Genomic DNA, 21,253 nt, shown 5'->3' with positions numbered 1-21,253 from the left:
ATATAATATATATATATATATATATATATATATACACATGCGTATATATAAATAGACACGTACACACACAGACAATTTTATGTGCATTCAAATGCCCTCAAGTTGTCATTTATCTTTTCATATTCTATTGATTAACCTCAAATCAGAATAACCTGTTTTAAAGTTCACTATTTACCCGGCAACCGTTCAGCAACCTGTTACCACTTTCTTTGCCGTCTCTTCACACATACCTTCCTCACTCTCGTTATGTATTCGCACAGATATTTATTCTCTTGTCTTTCGATTTTTCTTTCTCTCTTCTTTTAAACCACGTCATTTCTTTCATGTTCACCTTTTCTGCTCTCTGCTCATCCATCAGTTAACCCCCATTCCTCTCTCCCTCTCTCTCTCTCTCTCTCTCTCTCTCTCTCTCTCTCTCTCTCCCTCTCTCTCTCTCTCTCTCTCTATCTATCTATCTCTGTCAATCAATCAATCTATCTATCTATCTATCTATCTATCTATCTATCTATCTATCTATCTATCTATCTATCTATCTATATATATATATATATATATATATATATATATATATATATATATATATATCCCTGCCTCATGTTCTCGCCTAGTAACTATCCTAAAGTTTCCTCGTCTTTAATTACACATCTCTTCTCATCGTCTGGTCACTCTCATATTTAACTACTCTCCGCCAGCTTTCTTCCCCCAAAATTTGTCTCACCTTCTAACCTTCTATTCTCTCCCCCTTTCAGTCTTATCCCCCTACACTACCACCACATTTACATATATGCATACTTTTAAGAACAACCGCACATTTGAACTCATCTCACTGTTAATGGTTCTTCTCTCCATTATGTTCGACCATCCGACAGTTAATATTGACACCTTCATGTCAAATCAACAATATGAAATGGCGTGGTCGTCCAGACAACTTGTTTGATTTTCTCATATACAAATTAGTAGAATGAAGAATGAATAAATGCATCAGCATTTACAAACAATGACTAATTGTTTCACAGTTTATGCATATCGCTTCAAAACTGCAATTTGAATACAGAAATACTGTTCAAATCATATTTGTACAAAATATGTTAAGTTTATTGTGTCTGATTATATGCGTGATAATGTCCTTGATTGGATAACAGATATTCATGACAATAGAACACTTGACAGTCAGTTGGTCAGGAGGTCAAGTATTCAACATCTGAACACACTTTGCGCTTTTTATATTCCACAGTGCAGCGACAACATTGTAAAACTGTTGTGTGTTTTACTCACAATAGCTACTGAACAAAAAACTTTTCTGTGGTTCTTGAGAAAGCAATGCAGATCTTTGAATAATTTCACCTCCTACGCTTATTGATTAAACTATGATCAGTATCAGTGCTTAGCACATTTGCAGAAATAAGTTTTGGGCATTCTAAATTCCTTCAGGTACCTTCAAAACGCGATAAAGAGTTATAACAGGTACGTTTCAAGTGTGGTAGTTTATGAAACTTATGTCTAGTTTATATATATATATATATATATATATAATATATATATATATATATATATATATATATATATATATATATATATATATATATATATATATGTATGTATGTATGTATGTATGTATGTATGTATATATAACGGTGCGTGGTAGTGTGCGAGTATGCGCGCGTGCGTATATCACACCTACATATGTCACGCGAAGGAATAATAAAATACCTTTGATCAGAGATATTTCTAGTCCAAGGAGAATGAAATTTAACTTGGTGACTCATATCACTATTGTCATACGACTATAACGACAAGGGATTAAAATCTGATGTGAACGTGCCGACTTTTATTGACACAATGGCTGACATCATCGGAGATATTATTGCGCTGTAAATGACTAAAACATTCCCCTATTCAGCTTTATATTATACTAGCAGTATCGCCCGGCGTTGCTCGGGTTTGTAAGGGAAATAACTATATAAGCATTTTTAGAGAGTTACTTCCCTTATAGATGCCAATTCGGGCTTTCTTAGCCATTTCTGTTTTGGTGTCTTCAAGCCATGAAGTCGTTGTTCTAAAAGAACGCTGGTCTCCTTGACAACGCTTTACGACGTGAATTTCCTTACACTCCCTTCCCAACAGCTTCACGAGGGAGGGAAGAAGGGGGAGAAGCAAACAGGTGCAGGTGTGACCATGGACGCCAACTCCGCCGCCATCGACACACGAAAAATTATGCATTAAAATGGAATAAAAAATGATGTTAAATTATTTTTTAAATCGTAGACTCATCGTAGACGCGCGCTAATACTCAGACGGGCTCGATATGAATCATGACTATAAGATACCCGAATTTGGTTAAACTGCACCGCAAAATGTGGGAGTAGTTAGGAATCTAAATCGAAGGGGACAGACACTCACACAACTACAGTTTTATATATATAGATAAAACAATTTTTTTAACCCCTTTCTTCACTCTCTTTTTTCTGTAAGTACAGTACTCTTATAAACTATTGAATACTTTTCACACTATCAGTCATGTGTCACAAGGTTGTTTCGTTATGTAGCTACACTTTAATATTTGTATATTTTTTTTTGCTTCTTACGTTTTTAAATGGTTTTGTAGGCGTAGAGTGGCTGTGTGGTAAGTAGCTTGCTTACCAACCACATGGTTCCGGGTTCAGTCGCACTGCGTGGCACTTTGGGCAAGCGTCTTCTACTAAGGCCTCAGGCCGACCAAAACCTTGTGAGTGGATTTGGTAGACGGAAACTAAAAGAACCCCGCCGTATAGATGTATATATATATATGTATCTTTACCAGTAATATTTTCATGCAATTTGTCTGATCTCTAGTTGTTAATCTGTTTATTATTTTGATCCCTAGTTATCACTCTGTTTATTATTTTCAGCCTCGCCTCGTATTGCATATTATGTATAATTCATTAGTTATCGATGTCTATCGATTCAGCCTCTCGTCTCGTTAAATATAGAATAGATATTTAAGTTTTCCCTTACAGGGGTGATCGCAATGGCGGCCGATTTTTCGCGGGGTACCACTTCTTTCTTTCTCCCCCTCTTTTACATTGTCTGTCCTCCTCTTCCTATTCCTTTCCATTGCTAGGCATTCTTAAGCTAGCCCATAAAGTAACCTGCCTCATTCTTGATTTCAAATTCTTTCTGTCGAGTCAGACCGAAAACGAAATGATTCCCAGATAAAAAACCTTTTTAACTTAATTCATCCCGTATCTTTACCAGTAATATTTTCATGCAATTTGTCTGATCTCTAGTTGTTAATCTGCTTATTATTTTGATCCCTAGTTGTCACTCTGTTTATTATTTTCAGCCTCGCTTCGTATTGCATATTATGTATAATTCATTAGTTATCGCTGTCTATCGATTCAGCCTCTCGTCTCGTTAAATATAGAATAGATATTTAAGTTTTTCCTTACAGGGGTGATCGCAATGGCGGCCGATTTTTCGCGGGGTTCGACCGCCCTCCCACCCCCTCCACCGTTACAGGAAGCCTTAAATTTTCTCATCGTTGTCTCTGATGTACACTTCAAGTTTTACGCTGCCCCCCACCGCTACAGGAAGTCCAAAATTTTCTCATCCATGTTGTCTCCCATGTACACGTCTGTCTCATATGTACACTTCGCATCCCTGTTGTCTCCCATGCTCACTTCAAAGTCTTACGCCACCTGCTCCTCCTTCCATAAAAGGTAGTGGTCATTCATTGCAAGATATATTGGTAACGTACGCGGTTTGAACTTAGGTTTAATTGTCTGTTTATGAATCCTGCCAAACGCGAGTTTTCTTTTCAGGTTCATGATGCTACTAGGTCCAATGCCTCCCACTCCCTCAGGATTGGCACCCTCAACGTTGGCACACTGAAAGGCAGATCTGGCGAGATCGTTGAATTACTTGAACGGAGGTGTGTGGATATATGCTGTATTCAAGAGGTGAGGTGGAGAGGAGGTTCTGCTAGGTTCCTCACAGGTAAAGGACAGAGGTACAAGATTTTCTGGGCTGGGAATACTGAAGGGGTCGGGGGAGTGGGTATGCTTATTGCCGAAAAATGGGTAGGTAAGGTAATCGAGGTAGTCAGAGTATGTGACAGAAAACTGAAGATTAGTTTAGTGATCCATCATAGTTTAGCAACTATTATATCGGCCTATGCCCCTCAGCCAGGGCTACCCGATGTACAGAAAGACTGTTTCTATGACACCCTACTGCAGACCACCTCATTGACGAACGACAGGGACCTTCTCTTTGTGGCTGGTGACTTCAATGGGCATGTTGGACGATATGCTGAGGGCTTCTATGGCGTTCATGGAGGCTATGGTTATGGTTCTCGCAATGAGGAGGGAACCAGGCTGCTGGAGTTCTGTGATGCGAATAGTCTTATGGTTTGCAACACTAACTTCAGGAAACCGACAAGCCACTTGGTCACCTACCGTTCGGGCCAGCATACTAGCCAAATCGACTACATCCTTGCCAGAAAAAGGGAAAGATGGCTGCTTATGAATGCCAAAACCTTCCCAGGCGAAGAATGTACCCCACAACATAGACTGGTAGTCAGTGACTTTAGAATCAGGACTAAGAGGACGACTAGAAGACGACCAACATGGAGAAGAAGGGTCTGGAAGCTTAAAGACCCTGTAAATGGACAGAGATTTAGAGGCATGTTACTTGAAGCCTTCGACGAAATAGAAGGGGGTATAGCTACACATGGGGTAGAAGATAACAGGGCGCTTCTAAGGGACAACCTGCTGAAAGCCACTGACCAGATCTGTGGCTGGTGCAAAGTCCCCACAAGACCCAAAATAATGTGGTGGTGGAACAATACTGTTGACAGGGCTATTAGACAAAAGAAACAGGCTTGGAAGGACTGGAAGAACGGTGGTAGCAGGGAAGTGTATCAGACTGCAAGAAGGGAGGCTAGGAGGCAGGTGTATTTAGCCAGAGGGGAAGCAGAAAAAATTTGCCAATGTCCTGCGCCGTGAGGATGAAAGACTTGAGGTATTTCGTGTTGCAAGACAGTGTGTGAGAGAGAATCGTGGCGTGGTAGGAGAGAAATGTGTTCGCAAGGATGACGGCTCACTTGCGCTAAATGAGGATGCAAAGAGGGAGGTTTGGAGACGCCACTATGAAAGGTTGCTGAATGAGGAAAATGAATGGGATAAAGAGAGTCTGCCGAATGTTGACCCAACAGAGGGACCAGCAATCCGAGTTGACAGTTCCTTAGTAGTTAAGGCAATTACAAGCATGAAAACAGGGAAAACCCCAGGCCCATCAGGAATTACTGCAGAGATGCTCAAAATATCTGGTAGTGCTGGCTATAGCCTAGTCACCTGTATAGTTAACCAGGTGATAACACGAAGGAGTCATTCCCAATGACTGGTGTAGTAGCATAATAGTCAACTGCTACAAAGGTGACGCCCTAGATACAAATAACTACAGGGGTATCAAGCTGCTAGATCAGGTAATGAAGGTTACGGAGTGGGTTATAGCCCAACAAATTAGAGAGAGAGTTAGCTTAGATCAGATGCAGTTTGGGTTCGTGCCAGGGAAAAGTACTACTGATGCTATATTCCTGGTAAGACAGCTGCAGGAGAAATACCTAGCCAAAGACAAGACCCTATACCTGGCTTTTGTCGATATGGAGAAAGCCTTGGACAGGGTCCCCCGATCCCTTATCTGGTGGTCAATGAGGAAACTAGGGATAGATGAATGGTTAGTGAGAGCTGTACAAGCCATGTACAGAGACGCTGCTAGTAAGGTGAGGGTTGGCATCGAGTACAGTGAAGAATTCAGGGTAGAAGTTGGGGTCCACCAAGGTTCAGTCCTCAGTCCCCTCCTATTTATCATAGTCCTCCAGGCAATAACGGAGGAATTCAAGACAGGATGCCCCTGGGAGCTCCTCTATGCTGATGACCTTGCTCTAATTGCTGAGTCTCTATCAGAACTGGAGGAGAAGTTTCAGGTGTGAAAGCAAGGTTTAGAATCGAAGGGCCTTAGAATAAACCTAGCCAAAACCAAAGTCCTAATAAGTAGGAAGGTAGACCAATCACAAACGCCTTCAGGTAGATGGCCCTGCTCGATCTGTAGAAAAGGCGTAGGTAGAAACTCTATAAGATGCACCAAATGTAAGCTATGGACACATAGGAGATGTAGTAATGTCAAAGGAAGACTAACTAGGAAAATAGTTTTTATCTGTGGCAGATGCTCAGGAGCAATAAACTCTGAAAATATGCAGAGACCAACTTCTATCACGTTTCAGGGAGAAAAACTAGAAGTAGTTGATAGCTTCCGCTACCTAGATGACCAAGTCAGTAGTGGGGGCGGGTGTGCTGAAAGTGTAACTGCTAGAGTAAGAATAGCCTGGGCAAAGTTTAGCGAGCTCTTACCCCTGCTGGTGACAAAAGGCCTCTCGCTCAAAGTAAAAGGCAGACTGTATGATGCATGTGTACGTACAGCCATGCTACATGGTAGTGAAACTTGGGCTGTGACCGCTGAGGATTTGCGTAAGCTCGCAAGAAATGAAGCTAGTATGCTCCGTTGGATGTGTAATGTCAGTGTTCATAGTCGACAGAGTGTAAGTACCTTGAGAGAAAAGTTGAACCTAAGAAGCATCAGATGTTGTGTGCAAGAGAGACGGTTGCGCTGGTATGGTCATGTGGCGAGAATGGATGAAGATAGGTGTGTGAAAAAGTGCCACACCCTGGCAGTTGAGGGGACCTGTGGAAGAGGTAGACCCAGGAAAACCTGGGTCGAGGTGGTGAAGCACGACCTTCGAACTTTAGGTATCACCAAATAAATGACCAGAGACCGAGACCTATGGAAGTATGCTGTGCGTGAGAAGACCCGGCAAGACCAGTGAGAACAATCAAAATCAAACCAAATCAAATCATATATCAGAAAGCAGAACCAAAATTGAGGTCAATCAACATCAGTGGGAATTGCAGCTGTGGTTAAGCGAACCATCCGATCGTGGTCGTTGCCGGCGCCGCCCTGTCTAGCCTCCGTGCCGGTGGCACGTAAAAGCACCATCCGTTCGTGTCCGTTGCCAGCCTCGCCTGGCCCCCGTGCCGGTGACACGTAAAAGCACCATCCGTTCGTGGCCGCTTGCCAGTCTCGCCTGGCCCCCGTGCCGGTGACACGTAAAAGCACCATCCGTTCGTGGCCGTTTGCCAGCTCTGTCTGGCCCTCGTGTCGGTGGCACGTAAAAGCACCATCCGTTCGTGTCCGTTGCCAGCCTCGCCTGGCCCCCGTGCCGGTGACACGTAAAAGCACCATCCGTTCGTTGCCGTTTGCCAGCTCTGTCTGGTCCCCGTGTCGGTGGCACGTAAAAGCACCATCCGTTCGTGTCCGTTGCCAGCCTCGCCTGGCCCCCGTGCCAGTGACACGTAAAAGCACCATCCGTTCGTGGCCGTTTGCCAGCTCTGTCTGTCCCTCGTGTCGGTGGCACGTAAAAGCACCATCCGTTCGTGTCCGTTGCCAGCCTCGCCTGGCCCCCGTGCCGGTGACACGTAAAAGCACCATCCGTTCGTGGCCGTTTGCCAGCTCTGTCTGGTCCCCGTGTCGGTGACACGTAAAAGCACCATCCGTTCGTGTCCGTTGCCAGCCTCGCCTGGCCCCCGTGCCGGTGACACGTAAAAGCACCATCCGTTCGTGGCCGTTTGCCAGCTCTGTCTGGCCCCCGCGTCGGTGGCACGTAAAAGCACCATCCGTTCGTGTCCGTTGCCAGCCTCGCCTGGCCCCCGTGCCGGTGACACGTAAAAGCACCATCCGTTCGTGGCCGTTTGCCAGCTCTGTCTGGCACCTGTGCGGGTGGCACGTAAAAAGCACCCACTACACTCACGGAGTGGTTGGCGTTAGGAAGGGGATCCAGCCGTAGAAACACTGCCTGATCTGACTGGGCCTGACGAAGCCTTCCAGCTTCACAGACCCCAGTTGAACCGTCCAACCCATGCTAGCATGGAAAGCGGACGCTAAATGATGATGATGATGATGATATATATATATATGTGTGTGTGTGTGTGTGTGTGTGTGTGTGTGTGTGTGTGTGTGTGTGTGTTTGTGTGCGTGTGTGTGTGTATACGTTTGTATGTCTGTGTTTGTCTCCCCAACATCGCTTGACAACCGATGCTGGTGTGTTTACGTCCCCGTAACTTGGCGATTTGGCAAAAGAGACCGATAGAATAAGTACTAGGCTTACAAAGAATAAGTCCTGAGGACGATTTGCTCGACTAAAGGCGATCTTCCAGCATAGCCACAGTCAAATGACTGACACAAGTAAAAGAGTTGTGGTTGTTTTTGTATCACGCTTTAAGTACAAAAATAGATTTGGGAGATGCTCGAATTATTTCTGACGAGATTCTCGCATTGTATCCTTAAGAGGAGTTTTTTAAATATTTGCTTCCATCGGCAACCATTGTGCACAGCCCAAATTTTGAAAGTGGAGTTGTGAAAATTTTACAACATGCAGAAGCAGAGCTAATTGCGGATAAAGCAGCTGCTTTCCATCAGCTAAAAGTGGCGACAGACACGTCACAACAGTCTGATTTACCTGTGTAAGATGATGATCTTGCTTCAATTTGCTGAAACAAATACAAAAAAGATAAAATTTCACCTCAGCTGTATCTGAACTGTAGATTTTTGTTACCATCATCCAACATCTTGGAACGTTTCTTCAGCTCAGCAGGTTACGCTTTTAATGATTTTCGGCAATACTTAACACCAATGAATTTAGAAATACAATTATTTCTAAAATTCAATCGCACTTTCTGGGACGAAGACCTAGTTTCAGAAATCTGCAATCGTTCATGAACTTTTGCTATATTAGAACATTTTAATTGTGCAACTCCTTTCAGAAACTCTTTCTATTAAAGGCCTTCAATTTATTTGTTTTTCAACTACTGCATAATGTAGAATATACATGTTGTTTGTTCCGTATTCTAATCAATAAAATTGAACTTTGAACGTTTTCTAATAATAAAGTTTTTGAAACTATAAGACGTGCCTTTTATTTTCCTATCATTTTGGCTCTTATCTAAATCGAAGCTAATACTCCAAAATATATAGTGTTTTTATGTTTCGGCAAAATAATTGGCAATTAATTGTAATTAATTGTAATAAATGATTGGCCTGTATCCTAATTAAAATTAATTGGTTGCTAAGAAAATAATTGACTGGAAAGGTTGCAATCAATAATTTACAACCCCTGGTCACAAGGTTGTTTCGTTATGTAGCTACACTTTAATATTTATATATTTATAATTATTTTCCTTCTTACGTTTTTAAATGGTTTTGTACAGTTGAGGCTGTTTTTATATCATGCTTTAAGGTTTGTGGAAAGAATAATGATTCTGTGATCCAATAGCTTAAGATAACGTTCACTGTTGTTATGACCGTTGCAAACTTCTTTTCGTCCACGTCTTTTGGTCCGAAGTCTTTTTGTCCAATGATTTTTTTTTTCGTCCAACGACAAATCCTATCAATAAAAAATTCTCAATGATTATTTGATTTTGATGTTCACCTTGTTTCTAAAGTGTTTTACTCTTTAACTCTTTTACTTGTTTCAGTCATTTGACTGCGGCCACGCTGAAGCACCGCCTTTAGTTGAGCAAATCGACCCCAGAGCTTTTTCTTTTAAGCCTAGTACTTATCTTATCGGTCTCTTTTGCCGAACCACTAAGTTACGGTGACGTAAACACACCAGCATCGGTTGTCAAGCGGGGACAAACACAGACACAAACATATACACATATACATACACATATATAAATACATATACGACGGGCTTCTTCCAGTTTCCGTCTACCAAATCCACTCACAATGCTTTGGTCAGCCTGCGGCTATAGTAGTAGACACTTGCCCAAGGTGCCAAGCAGTGGGACTGATCCTGGGACCAAGTGGTTGGTAAGCAACCTACTTACCACACAGCCACTCCTGCACCTATTTATTTGAAATTGTACAAGAAATCGTTGAACAAAAAAAAAAGATCATAGGACAAAAAGACGTCGGACCAGAAGACGTGGACGAAATGGTGTTGGACATAGTGACATCGGACGAAAAGTCGGGTCACGATTTTATATACATGGATTGCAGGAGAACGGTGCCCAACGGGATGTAACAATGAAGAGAAAATGCTTTGAATCTTGCAACCTGCTTCATTTGTACTCAAAGATCGTGATGATCTTGCCGAATAATTCAGATATCACGCTAAACATATCTATTCGGCGTAAAAATAGAGTACAAAGACGAAATCTATAATGCAATCGCCGTCGACAAATAGCAAGAATTTCAAAAATACAGCCTCCCTCAACCTAACTACACTGAAGTTAATAATCTACCAACAGTAATTTTGAAAGGCACATAATATGATTATGATACATCAATAGCATATATCAATGGAAATGAACCCAAACACATTGTAGAGTAAGGGGCAGTCAATACAGAGTTCGGTAACGAGAAGTTGAAATTTGCTTTTATGACACTCGTATTGGAACTGGGAAAACATTCCTAATCAGTCTACGAAAGGGTACTAAAAAGTTCTTGGTTTTGGGTAATAGAAAATACAGGAGGATCAGTTAATTATGATTTTGTTCAACATATTCCCCTCTCAGATTCACACACTTATTGCAGTGGTCCTTCAGTTTTCTAATCCCTGTAAAAGAACTCGGATGGTTCTTTCGTGATACCCTTAAACCCAGGAACTTGTCAGCACCCCTTCGTACTGCTTGTCAAAGCCTGACAACATAAAGGCATGGCTATTACTGTTTGTTTTTTTTTTTCATATGTTAATTCCCAACTACTTTTTAGGAACTTGGTAACACAGCCTGTTTTCATGATTTCCTTGGATTTGGATAGAAATGATGCACCAGTTTGAAAAACTTCTAAGAATTTGGGGATCGGACAAGTTCTTTAAATATTCCAAATGATTGTAAGAGACAAGTATACAATGACATACAAAAGAGCTCTGGAACCCCTGCAGAGGACGTTGCAGCACCTGTGTGACAAAGACATCAAATAGGAGAAGTGGCAGTCCCGTAATAATATATTCTTTTACTTGTTTCAGTCATTTTGACTGTGGCCATGCTGGAGCACCGCCTTCTAGTCGAAGAATTCAGTCCCTGGACTTATTCTTTGTAAACCTGGTACCTATTCAATCGGTATTTTGCCTAACCGCTAAGTTACGGGGACATGAACACACCAAGATCGGTTGTCAAGCGATGGTGGAGGGACAAACACAGACATAAGGCTTCTTTCAATTTCCGTCTACTAAATCCACTCACAGGGTTTTGGTCGGCCCGAGGCTATAGTAGAAGACACTTGCCCACTGAACCCAGAACCATGTAATTGGGAGTCTTCATAAATGACTTGCCCGACGACCTCACGCAACACACCCTTCTATTTGCCGACGATATCAAACTGGTCGCTCCTCGCGGTAATATAGAGGATCTTCGTCGATGCCTCCACCAAATTTGGAAGTGGTCTAACAATTGGGACCTGTGTCTGAACGTGTCAAAGTGCTATCTTCTGCCTGTCGGCTCTACTCCTGCAACTCAACTTGATTTCGAGCCGGGTCGTCTGCTGCTGGAGAGGAAGATCAGGTAAAGGACCTAGGTATCTTGGTGGATTCCTCCTTTTCGCCTTCGGCCCAGTGCGTCCATGCTGCCAACAAAGCACGCGGAATTCTGTTCTTGATTCGACGGTCATTCGGAATGCTCACAGCAGCCATATTCCTACCACTCTATGTCACGCTGGTGAGACCCATATTGGAGTATGGGATTCAAGCCTCTTCTCCTTATCTCCTCAAAGACATACAGCATCTCGAAAGAGTCCAGAAGCTGGCTACCCGCATGGTTCATGGTCTCAAAAATTTGTCCTACGAAGAAAGGCTGAGGACGCTCGACCTTTATTCTCTTGAAAAACGCCGCCGCCGTGGTGATCTCATTCTCGCCCACAACATCATAAGCGGAAAGTGTAACCTCTCGAAAGAGCTGTTCTTCACTCCTGCTCCAGAGCGTCGGCTGCGGGGTCATTCCGAAAAGCTCTACCTGCGACGATTTCATCTCAATCGAAGGGGAGGAGCTTTCTCCGTCCGGGTTGCGGATCCGTGGAACAAGCTGCCAGACGAGATGGTGAAGATGCCGACGACCGCTTTGTTCAAAGCCTCCCTGGACCTCAAGTGGCCTGAACTCTTTACATGAACACCACCCTGTACTTAACTCCATGTCCCCCTACATGGCCTTGCTATTTGCTTTTGAGCCAAATTAACTAACTAACTAACTTACCACACACACGCGCGTGTGCGCACGCACGTACGTGTGCATGCAAATATTGTATGTCACGACACTCTACTTGCTGAATAACATACATAAAGTATTGACCAGAGAGTGTTAATTCAGAATTAATTAGTTTCTGTCGTTCTTTCTTTATTTTGGTATGTTACGCCAATGTAGTAAGCGCGTTCATTAATAATTGTTAAAAGTTTATCTTTACTACAAAATGAATAACAGAATCTTAGTGTGAAGAACAAGAAAGATAGTTGCTGAATTCATTTTATCATTTTTCAGAATTCTCTTTCAGCTTTCTTACACTTGTTGGCAGAAAACCAAAATAAATATTCTCTTGAAAATAATGATTAAATTCTAGGTTTAACAACTGCAATGAATGGACCTATTTAGATAACTTCGGAGATTTACTATTCATAAGAAACTATTTGTGAACGCCTACCAGTTACTTAATTTCATAATCTGTTGCGTTACTTCTGTAACAAAAGCAAATAATATTAATGTTGCTGCTCGACGGCGAATACAATAGTTACAAATCCTTAGTCGTACTATCGCTCTCATTCATAATGAAATAAAAGATTTTTTTAATGCTGCTTTTTATTACATATTCCGAAGGAAAGGTAGCTTTTAAAAATAGCTGTAGGAAGAGAGGAAAATGTCTGCAAATCGGAGACCTAGACCGATTCATTGAAGTCACCCAGGGTTGCAGTAGTGACGTTAAACTGAGCGATCGAACATAGTAAATGTCAGGAAGTTCCGTTTACCAGATGATAACATCTAAAACGTTTCGTTTGATGTTCAACTGATTCTGTCTTTCCATCTTTCTGTCTTTTATAGTGTTGTTGTTTAACCTAGATCAATTCGATCGACCAGATCTATGATTCCAGCCATTCCAGCCATGGTCATCCCATCTTTTGTCGTAAATGGTGTATTCAGGAGTCTAATCCAATTCTTTTTTTATATAAACGATAGGGTGTAGTTTACGGAAATTTGTTGCTATTTCTAGCAGATTGAGCGACCAAACAGAGGGTCCGTCGTTGGCTCGTAACTTGGAGAAGATAAAAATAAAGATGACAAAGAATGAGAGGGACATTTTAAAAGAATGTATACATTCCTTCCTCCTATCGACCCAGTATGATTACTTATCAGTCAACTTCACCAACTCCAGGACAACTAAGGGATTCAAGTTGTCACATACTGTGGTCGGTGTCTATTGTGTAAATGTTAGCTCTATTGTGTTATGACCCAATAAGGTTTGTGAAGAACTGGTAAGTCAGTTATGTTTCAGCCTTCCTTTACGCAACCTGCTTTCATTAAGAATTTTGGGCAGATTTCACATTTTCAGCATAATTGAGGTATTGATGTGCAATGGTATTTGTTCCAGAGACTAGGAATAGACGCTACTGAGATAGCATAGTAATGAGATTATGGTCACGTCAAGAACAATGGATTTATTGTTTAGAGTAAGAATAAATTATTTTAGTAATTTATGCTTCACCCATCAGTATTAGCCGAGGATGTTATATGTACTATTATGAACTAACTTATCGATAAACTGCTTTAACATATTTCCCAGTTATTTGTGCATTTCTGAGCAGAATAGTCCGATAAACAGTTTTTGGTCATTTTTGGTGAATAACGATCTCTTACATTGATCCTGGGCCGTAAATTTAGAGAGAAAATCTAAATCTGATTGAAAGAAATTCTGATACTAATGAACTACAGAGCGGGGAAAGGCAAAATGATACCTAGTCAGGGTTTAAACTTAAAATCATGAAGTGACAATATAAAATGCTGCATTAAATTCTGTGTCATCGAGGTTTTGCCTCAACACTTTTACGTGAGAAGGTCGATACAAGTGGAAGTACGACAAGATCCGCACAGAAATCACCAAATAGATTCCTGAAGGAAAGGGAGAAGGCTTCGAAGACGAAAGCAACAGTAAGGGACCTTTTTTCTATTTTGCATTCAGCTTCAGATTCATAGATGCAAATGGACCTGAAGGGCAGACACATTTTCCAAGAGGAAATTGCGGTAACCAGACATATTCTTGCTATCCAGGAATGCAAAAAAAGTTTATTGGGATTGGATTTACTGTGCACTGGGAGGACAGACTCAATATTTCACATCAAAAAATGAAAACCAAATATCAGGACTTAGTTGACGTGGCACTTGTTACGGGATGGCATGCAGTCTCATTCCTTATTGACATCGGCTGCCGCGACTTTCAAGCTAGGCTAGTGCACTGGTTCCACCAGAAGGTTGGTCTGTAACTCAAACAACTGAAGAAAGCCAGTAATAAAAGAGCTTTCAGAGAAACATAGAATAAAGAAGCTAATCAGTGATGTCCAATCGAGCAAAATAAGGGGGGAAACTCCTGGTGATCGTTTAAATCCTCCTTCAACAGGTTTTTCTGAGATTAACTCATTTGCTAGATACTTATGTCTTTTCCCAAACCAAAGCAAATGAAAATCTTGAACTCATTTGTAAGCTACAGAAACGCTGTTTTATCAAGCGATATTCTAAAGCTAAAGAGTTGGTGAAAATGGTCAAGCGCTAAGTTAAATACTTTACAGAATTTATTTCTATTCATCTATATTCCAAGTTTAAAATCTACCGAGGCTAACTTCGAATTTGAAGTTCACATATTTGATAAAACAAATTAATCAGTTCTTAGGGTTGATAGCACATTGAGTCAGTACTTTACTGTATTCGTGTGGCGTTAAACGAATAAGAGACAAAATACCCCCTACCAATGGTACCTTTCCCAGAAACTCTGGTGCTTTTTTTTCTAGACAATAAGGTGAACTGAGGCATGTGAAACAAGGTGACCTACTAAAATATTCAGCAAGATGGCGGCAGTGGTTTGAACTTGTGGCTTGTTATCATATTGACTTGACTGTTTTATCACTACTCGATAAAACAAGTACAAGTATTATAATGACATTGATATACTGGAGCTATTGTTTTCACTACGAACCATGTTCTAGTCAAAGGAATAAACATGATATAGATCTGATCTAATATTGTTTATTGGGTGGAGTGTTTCTGCCCAGCAATCGAATTATTGACACAGCAGCTGAGAATTTTGCATTTTATCGACTGCTGTTGGCTGACTTCCTGGCTTAACATATCAATTTAAAAAACTCATCCAGGCAGTAGCAAAGCTAGTAATACGGTTAGGCTGCTATGCATGTACATCCTACACACACACACACACACACACACACACACACACACACACACACACACACACACACACGCACGCGCACGCACGCACATAAATGCAGTAAATATTTTAAAGATAATCAGAATGGTTCGATTGAACGAAAGACGGTATCAAACTTCTTGCAGAAGATACCAGTTTGTGTATGTATTATTCCGCATATTCATTATAGAATATATTATACAATCATCCCCTTCGTATACAACTATTCTATCGCCCCACCACCGTACATGTCTCTACGAGAGATTTAGAAATTTAGTATTTCTGATATATATACAAATATATCTCAATATTGGAAAAGAGTCATCTGTTTCTTGATGATTCGCGCTGGGTACAAAATACTCTGTACACTGCTGTAAGGCGTGACATGGACAGCTTCAACGGAATTTACGAAGCTGTGGCCAGCAGGAAGTGACACAGTAGATATTCAAAGAAATCGGTGCGATCGTCGCAGGAAACTGGCATTTCTTGTACAACAATGCGACAAATAATAAAAGCTGCAGGCGGCGAACATTTGATCATACTGTTGACATTTTCTAATTTGTTTTGTTTTGAGTAATTAAATATCAAGTGTTGTTTTGAAATGTGCAATATATATTAAATAAGTCTTAATCTTGGTGCGTGACTTTTGACACACACACACACACACACACACACACACATACACACATGTATGTATGTAAATAAACACATACACACATGTATGTATGTAAATAAACACATACACACAGACGCGCGCACACCACCACACACCCACATATAGGTTTTTACATATACACAAAGAAAAATAAATAAATAAATAAATGAATAAACAATTATATAAATACATAAACAGCAGGTTTTAAGAAAAACTTGGACGCCATCGAATCAACCAAATAAAGCTATTTAGAAATCTTGGATGAAAAGAGTAGACATCACAATAAAACAGCGAAATGTCAGTAGTGTAACGAACTTAGTGTGAATATCTTCTCTTGTACTTTCGGGGTACAAGAAAGCAATCACTATTCGTTGCTTTAATAATCCAGAATTCTACCAGTCAGAAACAACAAGACGCAGACGTAAATAATATATATACTACTTTATTCTCTAATGTGGTAACAGTAACAATAAGTGGTTATCTGGTATCCCTTTGGTATAAATGTGTCGTGCTGAACCTTATCTCTGTAAAATAAGAAAGTGTTCAAATGCAAAACGACACTGGTCAAAGATGGCGGCGAACAATGGAGACGATGTTGGTCTGCAACAATTTGGTTAAAGGCCTTTTGGTAAGGTGCTGCTAGAATCAATTTCGGACGGAGAGAAAATATGCGTGACCGTCGCCTTCAGTCGCTGCTGTCTCAAGTCGTTGGCTGCTGCTGCTAGCGGTCAAACGTTCTACGACCCCATTGCCTTGGCTAACTACCACGTAGGCAAAAGGGTCGTGCTTCCGGTGGTTCGCGCATGCGCGAGAGGGCCCTTCCTTTCTGTGCCTTGGTGAAGGCACCAACACTCGCACGCGCGAAATAGAAAATGGACGGTGCGCGCGCGCGCACCGTTATAGGATCACTACAGTAGCCTTGCTTCAGATTTATACAAACAGCCACAGAAGCATATAATACACGTTTAATGTGTGCTAAACCAAAACGTTATTGCTAACATCCTGGTTATTATTTCTCAAGTTCTGTTAACGAGTGAAAAGCAAGCATTTTTCATGTTTCCAACCTATTACGTATTTCGTTTATATTTTCTTCCCTGCCTATTACTACTGTTTTTTTTTATGTTGTTAACTTTCATTTTACCTCTTTTTATTTACCATATGGTTGTCAAACAAAGGATGTTTTACTCCTTTTCATTTCCGATTGAGTTATTACAGACGTAACAATTGAATTTATGATAAGCGTTGACTACATTAACACTCGCTCAGAGATTTATTATTGTTACATTAACACTGTTCTGACGAAACTTTTTGCATTCGACACATTTTGTATTATGCTTACATTTTGTTACGATTTCTTTTTGTTATTGTTTTCATCAAACTGACCTTAATTTCAATAAAGAATATCTAAAGTAATTTTGTATTGAAAGTTGCATTAGTCAAGTAGATATGATGTCGAATTCTCCATGTTTTTCTTACCTGTTTTAGCACTAACTTTCAACCAATGAATTGAATATAGCGGCAACATTTCTTGCTAAATTGAGCAGAGATTTCCTTTGTCTTTTTGATGTATAATGTATAAGAACTTGTTTTATAGAATGTTATCAATTAGTTTATGAAAAGTTGCTGATGAGGATTGAACATCGAACTGGGAGATAAACCTGGTGCAACATCGAATATAAATCATAATATAAAACTAGGGAAAAAAGTTAAAGATAAGTAAATGGGTTCGCACTCTTAGAATTAAGCTCAGTTAGAATTAAGATAAATTTCTCTGCATCTACACATCTTTACATGTGGTTGCATGTAAATAAATATACAAATACCTATCTTTGTGTGTGTGTGTGTGTGTGTGTGCGTTTCTTTATTTTTCAGAAGGTTATGAAATTGCATTCCTGGAATGCTATGGCTAAAAAATTCACTGCCGAAGATACAGTCTCTGCTGTTTTGCATACAAATAGATGCTTTCACTAATTTTGATTTTCTGGTACAACGCTTTTTTCAGAAGCTTATTTGACTCTGTATATTGCATGTGGTCCAACACAGTTCTACTTGCCTCCTTCCTCTAGATTCGTCATGTTGGACAGTTTCCCAGATGTCGGTGATGATGATGAATATCTTTGCTAATGTCTTTAAGGACTACTTAGGCTTTTTCCAATTTGCGTTTGTCTCTGCCAATTTTTCACAGAGTATGTCGTTATGAATGCGATCACTCTCCACTCTAGCGACACAACTGCTCCAATACAATCATTTCTGTTAGAAGATTACGAGCACGCATACCCTAACATTCTCAACTACTATGAGCTTGGTATTTTTTTTTGTTTTACTTTAGTTTTTCTACGAAATTTTCAAAATGTCTCTAAACAGCATGTATAGAAAGACTTCATTTATGTGCGTAAGACTTTATTTGTGTAAGATTAGTTTGTGTAAGATTGTAAGGTTAGTTATTTGATCATTCAAGCTCTGTTAAAGTTGATGCGCCATTCGCAATGTTTCTGTTGAGTTCACTATCGATTTTTGGGGAATGCAAAGCTCCAATAATACAAAAATCTGAATGGTCAACAGATTATCATCAAGTTTGTTATTTTAGTCGATCCAGTCCTGTTTGCTTTTGTACACGAAGTGAAAATATGTTGCGCAACAGCACAGAGCATAATGTGTAATCATGTGATACTCGCAGATGAGAACCTCAGTTATTATGCAATCGCCTATAAGAGTTCCTTCATTTGCTAATGTATTCAATGCTTTGTGGCACTTTTCTTTGTTTAGTTCAGAGTGAAGTCGATTATAACAGGGAAGCATTCAACGATATGTAAATCATCCCTGCTGTTAATGTTCTATCTATCTATCTATCTATCTATCTATCTATCTATCTATCTATCTATCTATCAGTCTGTCTGTCTGACTCTGTCTTTGTCTGTTTGCCTGACTATCTGTCTCTGTCTCTCTTTCTCTTTTTCTCTATCTCTCTCCCTATTTCCCTCTCTCCCACTATCTATCTATCTATCTATCTATCTATCTATCTATCTATCTATCTATCTATCTATCTATCGATGTAACTAACTCTTTCTCCCTACCCTCTCTCTGCTTCTCTCACTCACTCACTCACTCACGGCTACAGCTCTGAATACTGCTTTATCCATTGTTTCGTCTGTTTTGTTAAATCCTTTATGATTTCACCAGTAAAATTGTTTTTCATGAGATTGATCAATGGCTCAGCATTATTCTGTGCTACATGTCCTTTACGTTACCAACGTTGAGATTAGTCTGAATCTGTGATTGAAACTGATGCTAAATCGGTTCAGTCCGCAAGATTTTGATCTAGATAATATACGATGCGTGTAAGTCTTTCCCATTTCAGCAGTATTCTGTATAATTCTTGAGTAAGTTTCTTCAACACTTCTGAATGGGCCTTAAACCAACACACTTCTTTACAAGAACACGTTTTTACTTTGAACAACACGCACGCACGCACGCACACACATATGCACGCGCGCGCAGTTATGTAGGTACAGGTTATCAACGTTGGTATTTAAGCGAAAGTTTTAGCTGTAGCTGGTCGTTATTACCTCCAGTAAAGGTTACTCAAAGTTCAACGTAAAATATATAATAGTATCCTAATAAGCTCTCAATTATTCTAATGCTCTTTCAAATAATCATCCCCTCTTCTTATTCCTTTCTCTCTCTCTCTCTCTCTCCTCTCTCTCTCTCTCTCTCTCTCTCCATCTCTCTCACCTTCACACAAACGATATCTTTCCTAGTCTCTCGCCTTGCGTTTCATCATGCTCCGTCTAAAGTTTCTTTATCTTCAATCTTAATCTTTCTGCGACTCCTCTCTTTCTCCCTTTTTCTCTTTTTCTCTGTTTCCCCCCCTCTCTCTCTCTCACATATGTGTGTGTGTGTGTGTGTGTGTGTGTGTGTGTGTGTGTGTGTGTGTGTGTGTGTGTGTGTGTGTGAGTGTGTATATATATATATATATATAATTGATGGACAGGTGTTAATTCATTACATCTGTCCATCAATTGTAACTTATTCATTTTTGATTCACCTATCACGGAACATGCTCCTCGCGTATTCCGAAGTATGTTATGGACTGTATATTTGATAAAATGTACATGTCTGGATAGCTGAAGAGCGGATTATATCCTCAGTTGGGTCCAATTAACTGCATACATTATCTGAATATCATTCTGCCAGTACTTCTGTACCAAGATTGGTATTCATCAATAATTGTTGGGTGTGCATTTTATAACGACCTAATTAGGTGCCTTTAACTTTAAGTACCTTATTCAACTGAATCTTATTATATATATATATATATATATATATATATATATATATATATATATATATATATATATATATATATATATATATATATATATATATATATATATGGATCAAAACAGTTTGATTCAAATTCGTTGATACTCATGAGATTCAAGCGCAATGCTAGTCGTCAACCATTTTGAATTTGAATGACAGACGTTGATTGTTATTACCGTAAGGTGGACTGCGATTGGTCGAGGAAGGTCACGCGGCGTCGTGGTTTGATGTTGGTACATGCATAACAGTTAGTTGGAAAATACTGCATGGCGAAGAGGAAATTGACCACGTGGAGGACTAGAAATAAACTAGAAGTCGGTCAGGTTGTTGGCGAGGGTAGAGTAGGAAGGGGTAGACACAATCATATGGTTTTGCATACATGTGTATACTAATGCGAGTGTGCACATCTGTATATGGGCGCGCACGCACATGTCTGCACACACGCGCACGAGAACGCGCTTAGATAAACAAGCACGCACGCGCACACTAACACATGCATACGCACACATGCACACTCATACATGCATACAAACAGACATGCGTATTCATTTATATTTACATATGTATATTCGAATGCATGTCAGTATGCGCGCACACTCTCATACGCTTGCACATGTGCATTTGAACGCGCGCGTACCCATGTGCATTTGCGCGCGTATGCAAGTATACACGCGCAAAACAAGCGTTGGGAATTGGTAAGTGGTTGCTATGTGTTGGGGGTTGGTAAACGTTGGGGATTGGTAAATGGCGATCTTGCTCATAGGATTGGTTGCTACGGTGACCTTCGTG

At 40.4% G+C, this 21,253-nt stretch overlaps 1 long non-coding RNA gene across 1 annotated transcript; it reads left to right on the top strand.

The window, feature by feature from the left end:
* Window positions 1–701: 701 nt before the first annotated feature.
* LOC118762614 lies at window positions 702–8,833 on the top strand. Its single transcript, XR_004998371.1, has 3 exons — window positions 702–711; window positions 6,852–6,855; window positions 8,634–8,833. It is a non-coding gene; the product is annotated as an uncharacterized LOC118762614 (long non-coding RNA).
* The last annotated feature ends 12,420 nt before the right edge of the window (window positions 8,834–21,253 follow it).

The sequence above is a fragment of the Octopus sinensis genome, linkage group LG3 (assembly GCF_006345805.1).
Source record: "Octopus sinensis linkage group LG3, ASM634580v1, whole genome shotgun sequence".
NCBI classification, from domain to species: domain Eukaryota; kingdom Metazoa; phylum Mollusca; class Cephalopoda; order Octopoda; family Octopodidae; genus Octopus; species Octopus sinensis.
Note: the sequence above shows the minus strand (reverse complement) of the source record. Positions and strands in the feature narration are given on the sequence as shown.